The 18,096-nt window shown below is 40.8% G+C and overlaps 2 long non-coding RNA genes across 3 annotated transcripts in view; both read right to left on the minus strand.

The window, feature by feature from the left end:
• The window catches only part of LOC309705090, a 28,280-nt gene extending 10,687 nt beyond the window's left edge, over positions 1–17,593 (minus strand). For both annotated transcript variants that reach the window (XR_014276498.1, XR_014276499.1), the window contains exon 1: positions 17,027–17,593. This is a non-coding gene — a long non-coding RNA (uncharacterized lncRNA). The remainder of the gene's footprint in view (positions 1–17,026) is intronic.
• LOC309705438 lies at positions 9,617–12,854 on the minus strand. The gene is made up of 4 exons (XR_014276549.1): positions 11,010–12,854; positions 10,863–10,925; positions 10,318–10,402; positions 9,617–9,844 (listed from the first exon to the last, which is right to left on the minus strand). It is a non-coding gene; the product is annotated as an uncharacterized lncRNA (long non-coding RNA).
• Positions 17,594–18,096: the final 503 nt, after the last annotated feature.

Below are 18,096 nucleotides of genomic sequence, written 5' to 3' on the forward strand. Positions count from 1 at the left end.
TACCCACTTAATTTCCGTTGACTATGTGTGCACGTCTGACCCTCAAGTTTTTTGTGTTGGAGTGGAAGGACCGGTTACGAATCAATCAGAAGTTTGTGTTTTAGCAGACCTATGGAGGGAGCTCTGTGCGGTCTGCACCAGTTTTTGTATATAGTTTTTTCCTCCCCTGTCCCCTCCCTTGCAGACATATCTCTATGCAAAGTTATAATTCCAGTAGCATTAGTGAAACATTGCAGTACCTGGCAGGGGTATGGTGGCCTTGTATTTTACTACACACTGACGTTCCTCTCTTGCTATCTTCACATTGGGACCATTCTTGGACACTTGCCGTACCGATGCTACCATTGATTATTCTGTCACTTAACGTTAATGGTCTTAACTCCGCTATTAAGCGGACACGTGTCCTTGAGTACCTATACCGTAAAAACGCTGACATTGCTTTAATCCAAGAAACACATCTGAAACAAGGTGATGTGGCACGTTTTCAAAACAAACACTACAAACTACTAGCTTCGTCCTCTGCCCCAAATAAAACCAAGGGTGTCTGTATCTTGCTGAAGAGAAAATTCGACCTTACTACCAGGTATAGCACGAGTGATGAAAACGGCCGGCTGGCACTTGTAACTGGCAGTATCTTAAACCATAAACTGGTATTCGTATCTGTATACTGTCCAAATGAGCCAGACAGGGACTTTTTTACTTATATTGCCAATACACTATTAGAATACAATGATTATTCCATAGTGTTGGGTGGAGACTTCAATGCTGTCGTCAACCCCGTTTTAGATAAATCTCATCCAGATGCAGTAGCTAATCTCTCATCTTCTCTGTTGAATACACTTATAAAAGATCTTAATCTCATCGACCTTTGGCGGATGCAGAATTTCGACATTAGGGATTATACATTCTTTTCTAATAGACAAGACATTCTCTAGGATAGACTACGTTTTTGTTAGTCCTTCCTTAGTTTCAGGTGATACATCTATTTCTATTCAGCCAATCTTGATATCGGATCATTCAGCTTTGTTATGCTCTGTCGATCTGCCCAATTTAAAGAATAGGGCCCCCAGGTGGCGCTTTAATACGTCCCTATTAACAAACTCTACCTTTCTCAGCCTGCTTAAGCTCCAGCTGAAGGATTTTTTGGATATCAACGCTAATGAGGATATCGACCCACAAGTCTTATGGGAGACTACAAAATGTTTCATTCGTGGCTTTTCCATCTCATTCTCCTCCATGTTGGCAAAAACAAAACGTGCTCAGGTGTCCAATCTAGAAAATCAGGTGGAATCTTTACAGAATCTGCAAAAACTAAGCCGGTCAGACGATCAGTCTACACTCCTAGCTTCACTAAAAGAAGAATATGATGCAATAACCTTGTCCAAAGCAGAGTTCATCTTGCATAGAACTAGACAGAAGTACTATTTTGAATCAGAGCGTCCTAGTCATTTGTTGGCACTTATGCTTAAAGAATGTGAAACAAGGGCACATATTCCAGCTATAACAGCTGCAAACGGTAAAATTACGACAAATCCCTAGTCCATTAACACCACTTTCTCGTCATTTTTTGTAAATCTGTATAAATCAGATATCAATTTTAAGGATACTATCTGTAATAGCTTTCTCGAGAATCTGGATCTACCTCATATTCCACAAGCAGATCAGGATGAGCTAGAGGCCCCATTAACTCTAGATGAGCTGCATAGAGCGCTGAAAGACCTTAACAAAGGTAAATCACCTGGACTGGATGGCCTTCCGCCAGAACTATTTCTAGAACTTTGGGATACAATAGGCTCGCTCATGCTCGGCTCATTTAATTTTGCAATCCGGAACGGGTCTTTCCATAGAGACCAGAAAACAGCACTTATTACCCTTCTCTTAAAAAAGGGAAAGGACCCTCTTGAGTGCTCTAGTTTCAGACCGATATCTCTGCTCACAACTGATCTTAAAGTATTTGCAAAAGCTCTCGCATTGCGCCTGGAAAGAGTTATCCATGTTTTGGTCAATGCAGACCAGACAGGATTTATCCGAGGGCGGCTTGCATCTGATAACATAAGACGGCTGTTGCACATAGATGCCGCTAACAGCTATCAAAATCCATGTGCAGTATTTTCACTTGATGCAGAAAAAGCCTTTGATAGGCTAGAGTGGGACTATATGTGAATGGTATTGAAACACTTTGGGTTTAAGCAGAAATTTGTTGCTATGATTCAAACACTATATCACTCACCTCTTGCTAGTGTCTTAACAGGGGACCTGGTCTCTCCCCCTTTCACGCTGCAGCGTGGAACGAGGCAGGGTTGCCCTCTCTCTCCTCTCCTGTTCTGCCTCTCTCTAGAGCCCTTAGCACAAGCCATTAGACAGTCCACGATTTCTCCCATAAGAATTGGTGGTCATAATCATATCATATCTCTATATGCGGATGATATTATTCTGTTTTTGGACAACTATGAGACGTCCATCCATCCATTGATTAAAAACTTTGACCATTTCAGCTCTCTATCTGGCTACAAAATAAACTGGTCGAAATCTGCTTTGATGCCTTTGAACGATAAAGCTACGAAAGTTTCCTTACCCGGTTGTGTTCAGATCAAAAGCACTTTTACTTATCTGGGCATTTCAATTCATAATAGTATTCCAAAGATAATCAAGGAGAATTTTACTACTATGCTAAATAAGATCAAATCCGACTTTCAAAGGTGGGACAATTTAAAAACTTCGCTTCAGGGTAGAATCAACACAGTAAAGATGAACATACTGCCACGGCTTAATTTCCTTTTTTTTATGTTGCCACTCTCTCCTCCTCTAACTTATTTTAAAGACATACACTCTGCGGTGTCTAAATTTATTTGGAATGGCAAAAGGCCTAGGATACGTTTGTCAACATTGCAGCGGCCCAAATTGTTTGGTGGCCTGGCAGTACCAAACTTTGAGTTTTATTACTGGTCATTCCAAATCAGGGCGCTTAGTACGTGGGTCAACCCAGAGACTACTACTGCGTGGAAAATGATCGAATCCGCCAAGGCAGCACCGCATAGACTACAAGATCTTCTGTTTGCTAATGTTCCCACCAATACGCTCTACAACAACAACGAATTTGGACCTATTATTGCCAACTCTATACAGGTATGGAGGAAGATAGAACGGCGGCTGGGTGCTCCAGTTAAATTTTGTAAAAGCTCACCACTCTGGCATAATTTAAACTTACTATGTGGCAGCCGACCATTTGTTCAACCCTCTTGGTTCTCACTCGGGATAAACCTTTTTGATGATCTATTCAACGCCCAAGGCCTTTGCTCATTTCAGGACTTAAGGACACGTTTTTCTCTTCCTGCATCTTCTTACTTTGTATATCTGCAGCTCAGATCGGCTTTAAAAGCATACGGTGTCCCCTGGGACTCTCCTCTTCCCTCTCATCCCATGTTGGACTGGATCCTGCCTAAATCTGGCAGACCCGCTGTTTCCAAAATCTACAACAAATTAGCTGAACATGGTATGAAGTCCCTGCCCATTGAATCTATTTGGGTCAGGGAACTGGGAGAACTACAGGTTAATATAGACTGGGATACAGTGTGGTCTAATCTGAGTTTGACTTCTAAGAACCTGGCGCATCAATTAATTCATTTCAAAACCATACACAGAACATACATTACGCCCTATAGGAGGTTCCAGATGAAACTACAGGCTACGTATTACTGTCACATCTGCAATGATTCATCACCTGGCACGTTTTTGCACATGTTTTGGGACTGTCCTGTGGTATCCGATTTTTGGGTCTTTGTGAACTCTGTGTTATCTGAGGTACTGGAAGTTTTTTTATGTTCCCAATCCTGGTCTTTGTCTCCTTAATGATACCTCTGAAATCTCCTTAAAACAAATTCAATGCAAAATGTTGTTCGCTGGATCTACATCCGCAAAGAAGACTATTACAAAGCAATGGTTCTGTCCTGACATTTGTATGGAATCATTCTGGAGACGATGTCTTATCCGTGTTATTGGTTTTGAATAGGGCTGCTCAATTAATCGAATTTTAATCACGATTACGATCTGGGCTTTCAACGATCATTAAAAATGACTGAGCCGATTATTAGCCCCTCCCTCGTTTATCCGCGACACCTTAAAGGCCGGTCCGTGAAAATATTGTCGGGCATAAACCGGTCCGTGGTGCAAAAAAGGTTGGAGACCGCTGATTAAGAGGACCCGAGGGAAGCTCGGAAAGCTAAGCAGAAGTTATTTGGAGAGGAGAGTGACTGCCGTTGGTTGAAAAGAGAGGTAAAAAAAACTTCAGTGGTGTTGCACACTATTTTATATTATTTTTTTAAAGTCATTGTTAAATAAATATCGTCAAATCGTGATCTCAATTTCAGTGAAAATAATCGTGATTATCATTTTTGCCATAATCGAGCAGCCCTAGTTTTGAACATACCACAGCAAAATTAAATAAAGCTCGACCCACGACTGTTGACGCTTGGAAAATCTTCTCATCCAGAGTTATCTCCTGGAAGAGGCAATAATTGGTTTTAACTTTGTGTTTTTGTGTCTTTTCTTTGCTGTCCCTATGCCTTGTTTGCTAATGTTTGCTTTGCTACTGCAGTTTACAGTTGTGCTGTATATGTCTGTACCCCCCCCCCAAACCCCATTTTAAATCAATAAAATGTTGATCACAAAAAATAAGTTGACTTAACAAGGAAATAAAAACCTTAAGATCAAGGATCTCTTCTGAGAGATCGTTTTTCAGTGTTTTTCTGATATCAGACAAACACAGAATACTGTAGCCTACCCAGTTATACCAGTTATTTTTTAATTTATTTTTAAGTGGCTACGTCTCCTTAAACATTTTTTTTAAATATGAAATAAAACCACATGATCTTATTTTCATTTGTTTTTTTTTATTTATAATTTTGACTAAACATTCAGCTACATACACAAAGCTGTGTTTGTGTACATGACTCGCACAGTGTCACTGCTTAATATTCCTTAAAGTCAAAGTCAAAGTCAAAGTCAACTTTATTTGTCGATTCTGCCACATGTACAGGACATACAGAGAATAGAAATTTCGTTACTCTCAATCCCTAGATAAATAGCAAATGAACATTTAAATATATTTAAATATAAAAGTGATTAAAATGCAAGTAAAATAATTAAAAAGTAAAAATTTAAATAAATACAATTTTACATATAACAAGAAAGCTATACAATATAATGGGTAAGTGACATTGAGTGTAAACCAGGCAGAGTAGTGCAAATAGGCAAATAGTGCAAATGGAGATTTAGTAGTGTACGGTAAGAGAAAGTGTAACAACAAAGTCTTGTGAGGTAATGGCAGTCCACAAAGTGACTGGTAACTGGTGCAGACCAGTGAGTGAGTCAGAGAGTGTGTGTGTGACAGAGTTCAGTGAGACCGTGGAGGAGAGAGGGGAGAGGGGGCAGAATCGGGAGGGAGTTAAGCTTCCTGACAGCCTGATGGATGAAGCTGTCCTTCAGCCTGCTGGTCCTGGCCTGGAGACTCCGCAGTCTCCTCCCCGACGGCAGCAGCTTGAAGAAGCTTTGCATTGGGTGCGTGGGATCAGCCGCTATGCAAAGGGCTTTTTTAGTGAGACGGGTGCTGTAAATGTCCTGGAGGGAGGGGAGAGAGACACCAATGATCCTCTCTGCAGCTCTCACTATGCGTTGGAGGGTTCTATGACAGGACGCATTGCAGGCTCCAAACCACACAGTGATGCAGCTCGACAGGATGCTCTCGATGGTGCCTCTAGAAAGTGTACATGATGGGGTTACAGATGCAGTTTTCCTTTGTTTGACCCAAAATCATAGATCTAAAATCCATCTGAACAGATAACAGTCACTGTTGCACCATTTATAGTTATTACATGTTTTATTTTGAAAAGCCTGAAAACGATATGGTGCTTTTGTTGTGAAAAGTTTGTGAGAAATAAAACAAGCGAATGGCGGAGTGACACGATGGTTTTACCGTCGTTGTGGCACAAACCGACGCGTAAAACAGCCTCTTGTCCATCCAGACTCTTATTTTAGATATAAGAGAAATAGAGAACTCCAAGAAGAAACAAAGATAGCCATTACATTAAGTAAAACCATCATGCTCCCGAGCAAGACGTCTGCATCGCTATGAGATCGTGCAAAGTTCGATACAGCAAGTCAGTTAAGTGCACAGAGCTGTATGCATGAAGAATCTAAGAAAAGAAGAAATAAGCTTTCATGGATAAAGTTTTGGACTATGATAAGCTGCTAAGCTACAAGTCGTGCTAAAACTGAACAATTGCGATTCTCAACTTCTTACAAATAAGTCAGTGACAGTGTTTTTGGTCTTAAGAAGATGACACTAACTACGAAAGCCTCAGCTTTGTGTCATAGACCATTTTGTTTCATGAACACTTGTTGAATAAGAAGTTGTGTAAAAGGAGCAGAGATGGCAGATAAAGACCCGCAAGGTTCCAGGCCCAGGGCACAGAGCTGCAGTAGCGGGACTGGCCACAAGAGGGCGCAAAGGTACACGAAAGAGGTTTGGAAGAACAGCTCGGCAGGCACAAAAACGCAAGAAGGTCCAAGCTGTCACAATTAACTTCAAAAATGAATAAAATTAGCGGACTGATGAAAGAGAATGAAAGCCTTGACATTGTTGATGAACATTTAAGTAACTTTTCAAAGTTGCATGAAGAATTCTTACGGGCAAATGATGATGTACTGTCGCTGTTGCCAGAAGATGAAAGGAATGTGGACCAGATGCTCTGATTCAATCCAAAAAAGGAGCAGTTTAGTCCGTTTATGACTGAAGTTGAGAATTGATCATCGTAACAAGACATCAGCATCAAGATGACGTGAGCCCAGATGACAGTGTGTCAGTGACTGCTAGACTAACTGCAAAGAAATCAGGTACCAGCGTTGGAAGAAGCTCAGTCAGTAGCCGCTCATCAAGATCATCCAGAGCTTCTTCGGTATCATCTGTACGGCAGAAAGAAGAAGCAGAGCGCGCTGCTCTGCTCGCACGAGCCGCATCCTTGAAACAGAGACAAGCCTTGGACATTGAAGGCAAGAAGAGAACAGCTTGAGATCGAGACAGCTATTGCTGCTTCTACAGCCAAAATAAAAGTGTTAGAGGACTGTGAATATGACAGCTGTAAAAATGATGTGGAACAGTGTGAATCAGCTGTTAAGCACTTCAGCTTCCAAGAGCCAAAGGTACAAGGTGAACATGATGGGCAGTCAAAGGTAAACAGTCACAGTGTAAAACAAGAAGATGACTTGCACCAAACTGATGCCAGTGTTATTCCAATGAATCTATGTGAAGTCATGCTGAAACAAAATGATATCACTGAGATGTTAGTCAAACAACATAGACTGTCACATTTGCCTCAAAGAGACATTCCCATCTTTAGTGGTGATCCACTTGAGTTCATACCATTTATAAGAGCCTTTGACCATACAATTCATGATAAAACTGACAGTGACAGGTTATATTACCTTGAACAGTTCACCAGAGGTGAGCCCAGAGATTTGGTAAGAAGTTGTCAGCACATGAATCCTCAACAAGGCTACAGTGAGGCAAGGAAGTTGCTGTTTTGTCATTATGGTAATGAACTGAGAATTGCAACTGCCTACATGAACAGAGCATTCAATTGGCCACAAATCAAAACAGATGATGCAAAGGCTTTTCATAGCTATTCACTGTTTCTCACTGGTTGTAACAATGCAATGCAAGACATCAGTCAAATGCAAGAGGTGGAGATCCCCACGAACCTCAGAATTATTGTCTCTAAACTGCCATACAAAATGAGAGAAATGTGGAGAGTCTCTGCCTTTGACATTCAAGAAACAAGTGGAAGGAGAGCAAAGTTCTCAGATCTGGTCAGATTCATAAATAGACAAACAAAAATAGCAGCAGATCCTTTGTTTGGTGACATTAAGGATGCTGAAGACAAAGCAAAGTCATCTGCAAATGTGAGAATGACTAGATCATCCAGGCAAAGGGGAAGCACATGCTACAAGTGTAAAGCAAGCTGCAAATGAAAGGTCACCTGAAATTAATAAAAGTGCTTCTTGTCACACTAGCAATGCCTTCCAGAAACCATGCATATACTGTGAAAAACTCCATACACTGGCAGAATGTCAAAAGGTCAGAAACCAGCCTTACAAAGAAAAACTAGAGTTCCTTAAAGCAAAGGGTCTGTGCTTTGCATGTCTGACACAAGGTCATCTGAGTAAGGACTGTAAGAAAAGATCATTGTGTGAGTACTGCTCTAAGAGACATCCAAGTATGCTTCATTGGACAAAGGAGGAGGACAGTAAGGCAGATGATTGCATCCAGAGAAATGTCTCAGACATTCCCACAACAAGTGATGAAACACACACTTCAGGCAGAATTTGTGGAGCCACAGGGGCCGGAAAAGGCATTCATGTGTTATCGATCGTTCCTGTGTGGGTTAAGTTAAAGAAAGGCAATAAGTTGATTGAGACTTATGCATTCATGGACAATGGGAGCCAAGCCACGTTTTGTTCAGAAAAGCTGATGAGACAACTGGGTGTAGAAGGTAAGAAGACAAAATTCATGCTTCGCACAATGGGACAAGAAAAGATGGTGACAAGTTACCACCTGTCAGGATTAGAAGTGTGTGGTTTAAATGAGAACACCTATATAGATCTTCCTGACATTTACACTCATGCAGACATTCCAGTGTCTAGAGAGAACATCCCTACACAGGATGACTTAAAAAGGTGGCCACATCTTCGGCAAATCAAGTTCCCACATTCAGATGCAGACATTGGACTTTTGATAGGATGTGATGTGCACAAGGCTATGGAACCATGGGAGATTATTCATAGTAAAGATAACGGTCCATATGCTGTTCGAACAGTCCTGGGTTTGGTTATCAATGGCCCTCTCAAGAGAGATTCTTGCTCTACTCCTTCTGACAGAGAGCTGAGTGTTTCAGTAAATCGCATCTCTGTCACTAATGTTGAGAACCTTTTGATGCAACAGCTCAACTATGATTTTCCAGAGAAAGCTTCTGAGGAAAAACAGGAAATGTCACGAGAAGACGTCATGTTTATGGATTCTGTCAATGGCACAGTTGAAAGGATTAATGGTCATTATAGCATAGGTCTTCCTTTGAGAAACAAAGCTGTCAAAATGCCAAACAACCGCAGTGCAGTAATGCAGAGGGCAGAGAATCTGAAAAGAAAATTAATCAGAAACACAGAGTTTCACAAGGAGTATAAGAGCTTCATGTCTGACTTGCTGAATAAAGGCTACGCAGTTCAGGTACCAAACACAAAGACTACCCCTGAAAATGAGAGAGTTTGGTACATACCACTCCGTGTAGTTTGACTGTGCAGCATCCTTTCAAGGGAAATCACTGAACGAAGAACTCTTGCAAGGGCCAGACCTAACGAACACACTGATTGGAGTACTAACAAGGTTTAGGTGGGATCACATTGCCTTGATGTCAGACATAGAAGCTATGTATCACCAGGTGCGAGTACCTCCAGAGGACAGTGATCTTTTGCGTTTTCTCTGGTGGCCAAATAGGAACTTGAATGAACCTCTGCAAGAATACAAAATGATGGTGCACTTGTTTGGGGCAACATCCTCCCCAAGCTGTGCAAACTATGCACTAAAAAAAGCAGCAGAAGATGCTAAAGAAAAAAATGCCACTAGCAGCAGTTAATGCTGTTCTGAACAATTTTTATGTAGATGATTGTCTTCTGTCAGTTTCAGATGAAACAGAGGCATGTACTATGGTCAGGGACCTGACTGCATTGTGTGAGAGTGGAGGATTTCACATAACAAAGTGGATGAGCAACAGCAGAGTTGTCCTTGCTTCCATTCCTGAAAAGGAAAGAGCAAAAGAGATTAAAGATTTGGATTTGAGACATGATGCACTACCAGATGAAAGAGTCCTAGGAGTGAACTGGTGCACAGAGACAGATGTATTCAAGATCAGGATAACTGAAAAACCTGTGCCAAAGACTAGGCGAGGCATCCTCTCATTTGTAAGTGCAATATATGACCCATTGGGCTTTTTGTCTCCTGTCATTCTGCCAGCAAAAATCATCCTGCGAGAGCTATGTGGCAGGAAGATTTCATGGGATGAGGAAATCCCAGCTGAACTGGCTCAAAGGTCACAAGTTTGGCATTCAGAGCTTTTAAAACTTCATGGCTTTACCGTCAACAGGTGTTTGAAACCTGCTGGATTTGGAGTGGTCATATCTACACAATTGCACCACTTCGCTGATGCCAGTGAGAGAGGTTACAGAGTCGTTACTTACCTCCGTATCACAAACCAGAAAAGAGAAACTCACTGCTCATTCATTATTGGCAAGTCCAGAGTGTCTCCTCTGAAGCAGATAACAATTCCACGTCTCGAGTTGACAGCAGCCGCAGTTGCTGTAAAAATGGACAAGCTCATGAGAAAGGAGCTGCAAATGCCACAAGAAGAATCTGTGTTTTGGTCTGACAGTACCACTGTTTTAAAGTACATTTCCAGCAAAAACATCAGATTTAAGACATTTGTAGCAAATAGAGTGTCACTTATTAGAGACAACACAAAACCAAGTCAGTGGATGTATGTAAACTCTGAATTAAACCCTGCTGACCACGCTTCAAGAGGAATGAACACAGACACATTCATGAAGTGTTCAAACTGGATTGCTGGGCCAGAGTTTTTGACAAAAGATAAAAACTGGCCAGTTCCACCAGACATTAAAGAAATACCAAAAAATGATGTCGAAGTCAAAGAGGTGATGAGTGTGGATGTTACAAAATTACATGAAAATCCAGTGAACAAACTGATCTCTCACTATTCAGACTGGTACCGTCTAAAAAAGGCAGTTTCCTGGATACTTACGTTCAAGCAGCTGCTTGGCAGGTTAAGTGCGCATCGGAAGCTTCTCATGTCACAAGCAAGTGGCTGTGAAAGCAGCAAAAGGAAATCTGAAAAGGTTGCAGGTCAAATGCAGCAGTTCAAAACATGTATTAAGGGATCTTCACTTACCACTGCAGATGTTGCAAAGGGAGAAACTGAGATTGTTAAGTTTTGTCAAAATCAAAGCTTCGCAGAAGAAATTGCAAGTCTTCAAAAAGGTGACAAGCTTAAAAGGAGCAGTCACATTGCGAAGCTGGATCCTTTTGTCCAGGAGGGACTTTTAAGGGTTGGCGGTAGGTTGCATGAGTCTGCACTACCAGCCGATGTTAAGCATCAAGTGATTCTCCCTAAAGGTCATCATGTTTCTACTTTGATTCTGAGAGACATTCACCAAGAAACAGGCCATGGAGGAAGGAATTACATATTATCCAGGCTGAGTGTTACGACCCGGCTCAAAAGCCGCAACATAAAAACGGAGATGAATAACAGAGTGTGGGTGAGAAGAAGTTTCATCTTAAAACGGAAAACCAGGTTGGCTCAAATGGCTGGTACCACCAAGGCAAAGACTAGTGAGCTCCCCGGGAAGCTTGCCTAAGGTATGCTTTTATCCACACTGACTAGGTGTGGCCAATTAGCACCAGCTGAACACACTGAGCAGATTAGAAGCTGCAGAGGGACGTAACACCTCCTCCCTTAAAAGGGTTCCTCTAGGACCCCTAAACAAATTAAAAGTCCCTCTGAAGCCTTGATCCCTCAAAAGTAAGTTGGCATCTTTAAGCATGGATGCCCCTACATGAGGATCTGAAGTTGCCACACTGAACACACAAAAAGTAACATGTGACCAACATAAAGGAGCACAATAGTCAAACCCAAAATGATTACCTGATCTGCTACAACACAAAACCAAAAGTAGCAACAAATAATCACAAGTGATCTGTTGTCTCCACCACACAAACAGTCACATACAAGTGGCCCTATACCACAACAAGTTACTTTAATCCAAAAAGTTCAGTAAATCAAGCACACTAGTGACCAACCACAAAATGGAGAGCTACGGCCACACAATGATCACATCAAGGGTGGCTCAGCACCCCACAGTGTTATTGCCATCACCTGGCCAACAACACTCGAAAGTGATCCAACAAAATAGCCATATTCCCCACAACACTAAAGGTCACAGCACAAAACACTCACCTCACGAGGATCTCATTAGCATCCATCAACACTGACATATGCACACACATGGTGTACACACAATGCCAACTTAAAAACAGCCTACCTTCCTCAGCTACAGACCATAATCATGAATGGTCTCAAACCTCCTACCAAGTTTGGTGCCACTGATTTACTATGTGTAACTCCCAGCCTAAAACACTAAAAACAACAAAACCCTTACTTTTCCTACCCTAGTCTTCAGTGGTGTACCAGGCTCGAGGCAACTTTAAACGCGAACTCGAGAGCAGGCAGCAGACCAGAGATACAGTCTCCTACCAAACTCTGAAGCGTACCCCCACCCAGGATAGCCACCAAACACAATAAACTAAAACAATAAAGCAAAACAACAAACAAGTGCTTCGATGGAAGGGCAGCACAGCCACCCAGCTGAAACACACTTACTAAAGGGAGTTTGCTCAATTACAGTGAACACCATCACTCACCCACTTAAAACCAAAACAAACTGACATTCAGTCTCCACTAAAATGTCCAAATATCCCGGACGAGCCCCCACTTATGTTACGACCCGGCTCAAAAGCCGCAACATAAAAACGTAGATGAATAACAGAGTGTGGGTGAGAAGAAGTTTCATCTTAAAACGGAAAACCAGGTTGGCTCAAATGGCTGGTACCACCAAGGCAAAGACTAGTGAGCTCCCCGGGAAGCTTGCCTCAGGTATGCTTTTATCCACACTGACTAGGTGTGGCCAATTAGCACCAGCTGAACACACTGAGCAGATTAGAAGCTGCAGAGGGACGTAACACTGAGAGAAAGATTCTAGATTCCACAGGCAGATTCAGCAATAAGAAAGATCCTGTCAAAGTGTGTAACATGTAGAAGGACATCTGCAAAACCTGGTGAACAAAGAATGGCAAACTTGCCACAAGATCACCTGATTCCTGACAAACCTCCATTCACAAATGTGGGCGTAGACTATTTTGGACCTTTTGAGGTCAAGCATGGGCGCAGCAGAGTTAAGCGATATGGTGTATTGTTTACATGTCTTGCTGTTAGAGCAATACACATAGAAGATCCTAAAGCAGCAACCTCTGCATGATGAATGCTTGCGGACATTGCTATGTGAAGTTGAAGCAATTGTCAATGGCAGGCCAATAACAAGAGCGTCTAATGACCCCAATGATTTAGACGCACTTACACCTAATCATCTACTTCTTCTTAAAGGGCAGCCAGTACTGCCACCTGGATTGTTTCAAAGAGAGGACTTGTATGCAAAAAAAAGGTGGAGACAGGTGCAGTACCTGTCAGACATTTTTTGGAAGCGTTGGACTAAAGAGTATTTGCCGCTTCTACAAGAAAGACAGAAGTGGTTAGTGACTAGGAGAAATCTGAGACCAGGAGATGTTGTTCTCATAGTTGATGACAGCGCACCAAGAAGTTCCTGGTTAATGGGAAAGGTTGAGAGAACAGTTCCAGACTCACATGGACTTGTCAGACGTGTGTTTGTCAAAACCAAAACTAGCGTTTTGGAGAGGCCTATCGACAAGTTATGTTTGTTGCTTGAAATGGAGGCAACAGTTTGAATCTCAGCCTCATGTGTAACAGATATATGTTCAACACATATGACTTATGTTTCATATAATGTTTGGTTAAGCCAGTTAGATTCTGAGTGTTGATATTAAATGACGCTTTATGGTGTTAATATGTAATTGTTATGCCTTAGCAGTAACAATTAGGGGCCAGAATGTTAGCGCCATTTATAGTTATTACATGTTTTATTTTGAAAAGCCTGAAAAGGATATGGTGCTTTTGTTGTGAAAGGTTTGTGAGAAATAAAACAAGCGAATGGCGGCGCGACGCGATGGTTTTGTTGCACAGCCTCTTGTCCATCCAGACTCTTATTTTAGATATAAGAGAAATAGAGAACTCCAAGAAGAAACAAAGATAGCCATTACAGTCACATTTGACCCAGAAAAGAACAAAAACATTCTCAATAGTCTTTATTAGTAGTAGTAACATCAGAGTGCTTTTATACACACTCCTTTTGTTTCTGTTCATACTGCTCGCACAACTCATCAAAACAGCTGTACTTTTATCAGTTAGAACTCTAGAGCTCTCACTTTCCTCTCCAGAATTTTTAATGTTTTCAGTCAAATTACTTCAAACTATTTTCAAATATGTATGAGAGACTATATACAATAACACACAGTCAACAGCAGCAGTGAAATTGCTCTTCAGTTGAAAGCAAATATAAACAGATGTTCTCAGAACAGGTTTAACTGCAACAAATCTTCTGCTGTTGCTCATCTGCTGAAAGGTTCAGATGTTCTTCTGCATATCTTGGTTGTATTGAGTGGTTATTTGAGTTACTGTTGATTTCGGCTCAAAGATGTCTGGAAATGTTCCTCTGATCTCTGACATCGGCGAGGCCTTTTCTCCTGCCACTCACTGAATATTTTCTCTTTTTCAGACCATTCATGGCAGATCAGCAGTTTCTAAAACACCTAATAAAATGGCCGCTTAATGCAATTTATGTGATGTGATTGGACTATACGGTAGCTGTTGCTATAATCTCACATTATATCTGAGCATTGATTAATTATTGATTACCTTGAATAACAGAAGTAAAGACAAGGAGTCTTTAAGTTTTGTTCACCCAATTATTTTATTCAAGTGTTTGTTACTCATCATTTAAACCCACCATATTTAAACAGTTATGAGACCACAACAAGAGTAAGTTTCTTAGAAAAACATCTTAAATTCATTCATGGTCTTAGAGCTCCTCCTCTGGTGGCTTCATGCTACAGTTGTTCAGGCCCTGGGAGGTTTTTGCTCAGGGGTCTTAACAGTTTGTGTTACTGTGACTCTCTGGCACAGTAATACACAGCAGAGTCTTCAGGCTGCATGTTCTGTCCATTTAGAGTCACTGTCTTGCTTGATGTGTCCAAGTCAATGCTGAACTTGCTCTTTAGTGAATCTTTATAGTAAGAGCTCCCAGTATATTTCATCCCAATCCACTCCAGTCCTTTCCCTGCAGGCTGTCTGATCCAAGCTGTCCAGGAGCCAAGAGAATAAGAGACCTGACAGGTGATGGTCAGGCGCTGACCTGGCTGCAGTATAACAGAGGCTGACTGTGTCAGCTGCTCACAGTTTACACCTGTGGAAAAAAACGCATTGAATGCAGTCAAATTAAAAGTGTGTAGTTTTCATGCTGTCAGTGTTTGTGTTCAGTAAGACTCACAGGATCCAGCAGCCAGCAGGAGCAGCAGAGCCACAGAGAACATTTTGGTACTCAAGTTAATCTGATGAGAACTTTTCTTCTGCTTTAACTGACACCATGATTTCAAGTCTTTATAGCAGAGTGTCAGGACGTTTGCTTTACACATAGATGAATGCTGACAGATTATAAGAGATCACACTGTGGCAATCAGTATTAACAATTTAAAAATGGAGATAATTCCAATAAAAATATTATTTATAACACAAATATAAAGTTTGATGTGTTTTTCATTCCTTAAAAACTCTGTTTAGACAAGGCCGATGAAAATAGTCACATTTGCATGTACACATGGACAGACAAAATATTTAATGTAAAACTGGAGAAGACAGTCTTCACAAAAACAATCTTCCAGTAAAGCAGCTTTTCTGAATCGTCCAGTATGTTGATGAGTTAAATGTAATCTCTGTAACTTCTGTGAGAAAATGGTGTTTCTCTGTGAGTCTCCAGCACAGTAATAAACAATAAAATCCTCTGCTATCAAGTTATCAAGAACATGAAAAAATATGTACATTGGTTGCATGCAATAAAGTTATATTTTCAGTTCCTGAAATCTTTACAGTTATCAGATCTTAATTTATCACACAGTGTTTATGTTTAGATTTAAACTGTTTAAACTGTTTGTCATTTAATCAAATTACTCTTATAAATATTCGCTGGTTAACCTGCTCTCAGCGACTGTCAATGATATGTGCATTTTGAAAATCTTTAAAATTTTACTAAAAATATCTAAAATGTTAAAAGCGCCAAAACAAGAAACAAAAACTGTTCTTTAAACAAACATCTATATTTTCTCAATATTGCATAATTACACAACTAGACTTCCACTTCACACTACAGGCATGTGATACACACTTGTTTGAACTGTAATCAGGGCTGGACTGGGACAAAAAATCGGCCCAGGCATTTTGACTAGAGACCGGCCCACCAGGATAAAGATTGAAAATGTGACGTCATTCAGGGGTAAAACCGCAAAGGATTCTGGGAACTTGTGGCAAGAGGTACTAGCGCACGCAGGCGTTCAATTAAACTCAGTTACACAGCGATAAAAAAAAAACCCAAAAAATGGCAAGAAGCTGTTGTATTATTAACTGCAATAGCCGGTCGCATGACAGCCACGGGAAGCCGACGGGTAAAGAGATCTTTTTTTTTTTATCGGATTACGTTGTTGAAGAGAATTTTTTTAAGCCATGTTTCCGAAGTAAGAGCCGACGGATGGTCTGGATATACCAAATATAACGTCTCAGAACACTCCAGCTCACATGTTAGTCTGCTCCAAGCATTCCCACAAAGGTCAGAGCTTTGTAGTAGTTAATACGTCATTTTTCTTAACATAATTGGTGATATAGGTTACAAGCAAGTCTTGCGCTGAACAGAAATTGTCGCGCTATGCTCCTTTATTTATTGTGCATAAATAGTGAATTGTCCTGACACAATATTGCGTTTCGCTTCTGTTATTACAATGGTACATTGACAAAACCATATACTTTTATTCACAGGATAAAACAGTTGTTTTGTATCACTAATTGTCCAGTACAATTACAGCATACAGTATTATTGTCACTGCTACATTTCTGTAATGCAACCAGAAATTATTTCCACTACTAATTAATTACCATTGAGCTCAAAGGTTATATTAATAAACGGTTAACGAATGTGTATTTATGACAACGATTTGTGAGACTGGTAAACTTACCTTTGTTCGTACGATGGTCTTTCGTTCTACACGGTGCATTTCAAGGTCCTGTACCCATCCATCGGTAAACTGTACCTGGGCTTGTTGCAGTGACCTGAAGTTACTAAACTTCAAGAGTGCATGCACTCACTCCAAGAACCGTATAATTATAAATCTGAGCGTGGTGAAAGTTGGGCAGCACGCTAACATCTTTTGTCCACTCTGTGTGCTCGTAAGGGTCTGACCCTTTCACTCCTTGGATTTTTTCCTCGTATCTTTTCTTTGTCTTTTCGTCGAGTCTGTCTTTGTACGGCATTGTTCTCCTTTTGTTTTGTACATTCCTTTTTTGTGCGGCAAAGAAAAAACAAGAAGGTATTGGAACCGGAGAATGAACGTTTTGCGGTGCTGCAAATGCATTTGATGCGGTACTTGAATTGTTTTGCCACGAGTTCCCGGCATGCAATGCGCGAAAATCACGTGATTGCTAAACAAGGGGGAGGGTGCATCCAGCCTCCTCGGCTGTAATTGGTCCAGCCCAGAGTCGATCATGACCAATTGGCCAATCCAACACCTTTCATTATATATACCCTTCCTAAAAAAAAAAATCCATCGGCCCATAAAAACAAAAAATCGCCAGCAAATGCCCGGTATGCCCGATGGCCAGTCCAGCTATGACTGTAATATAACATGACAACATAACAGTGACAAACATACTGCTTATAAATGGATCATCACAAGATAGGGTGTAACAGCAAAGGTACAATAAACTTGTTAAAATGTCAATAATTTTAGTCTTAACTATGTTATTTAACCTGTTTTCTAAACAGTGCAAAGTCTGTTAAAATTATCTTTAAATGGGATTTCTGACAGCTAGTAAACAATAACAACAACAATAAAAACACCCTCAGACATATTCTGAGTTTGCTTATTTAATAACAATCAGAGGTAAACACAGTAGCCCCAAAGTATCTGTGCAGAGTTTTAGTTTGTAGATGTCAAAGTGAAATATAATAAAGGAATATCTACTGACTCACGTATTTTCACATCAGTCATTCTTCTAGCATTATGTAACTCACATTGAGTTACATGAT

This window comes from Aulonocara stuartgranti, assembly GCF_965226115.1.
Source record: "Aulonocara stuartgranti genome assembly, chromosome: 4".
In the NCBI taxonomy this organism is placed as follows: domain Eukaryota; kingdom Metazoa; phylum Chordata; class Actinopteri; order Cichliformes; family Cichlidae; genus Aulonocara; species Aulonocara stuartgranti.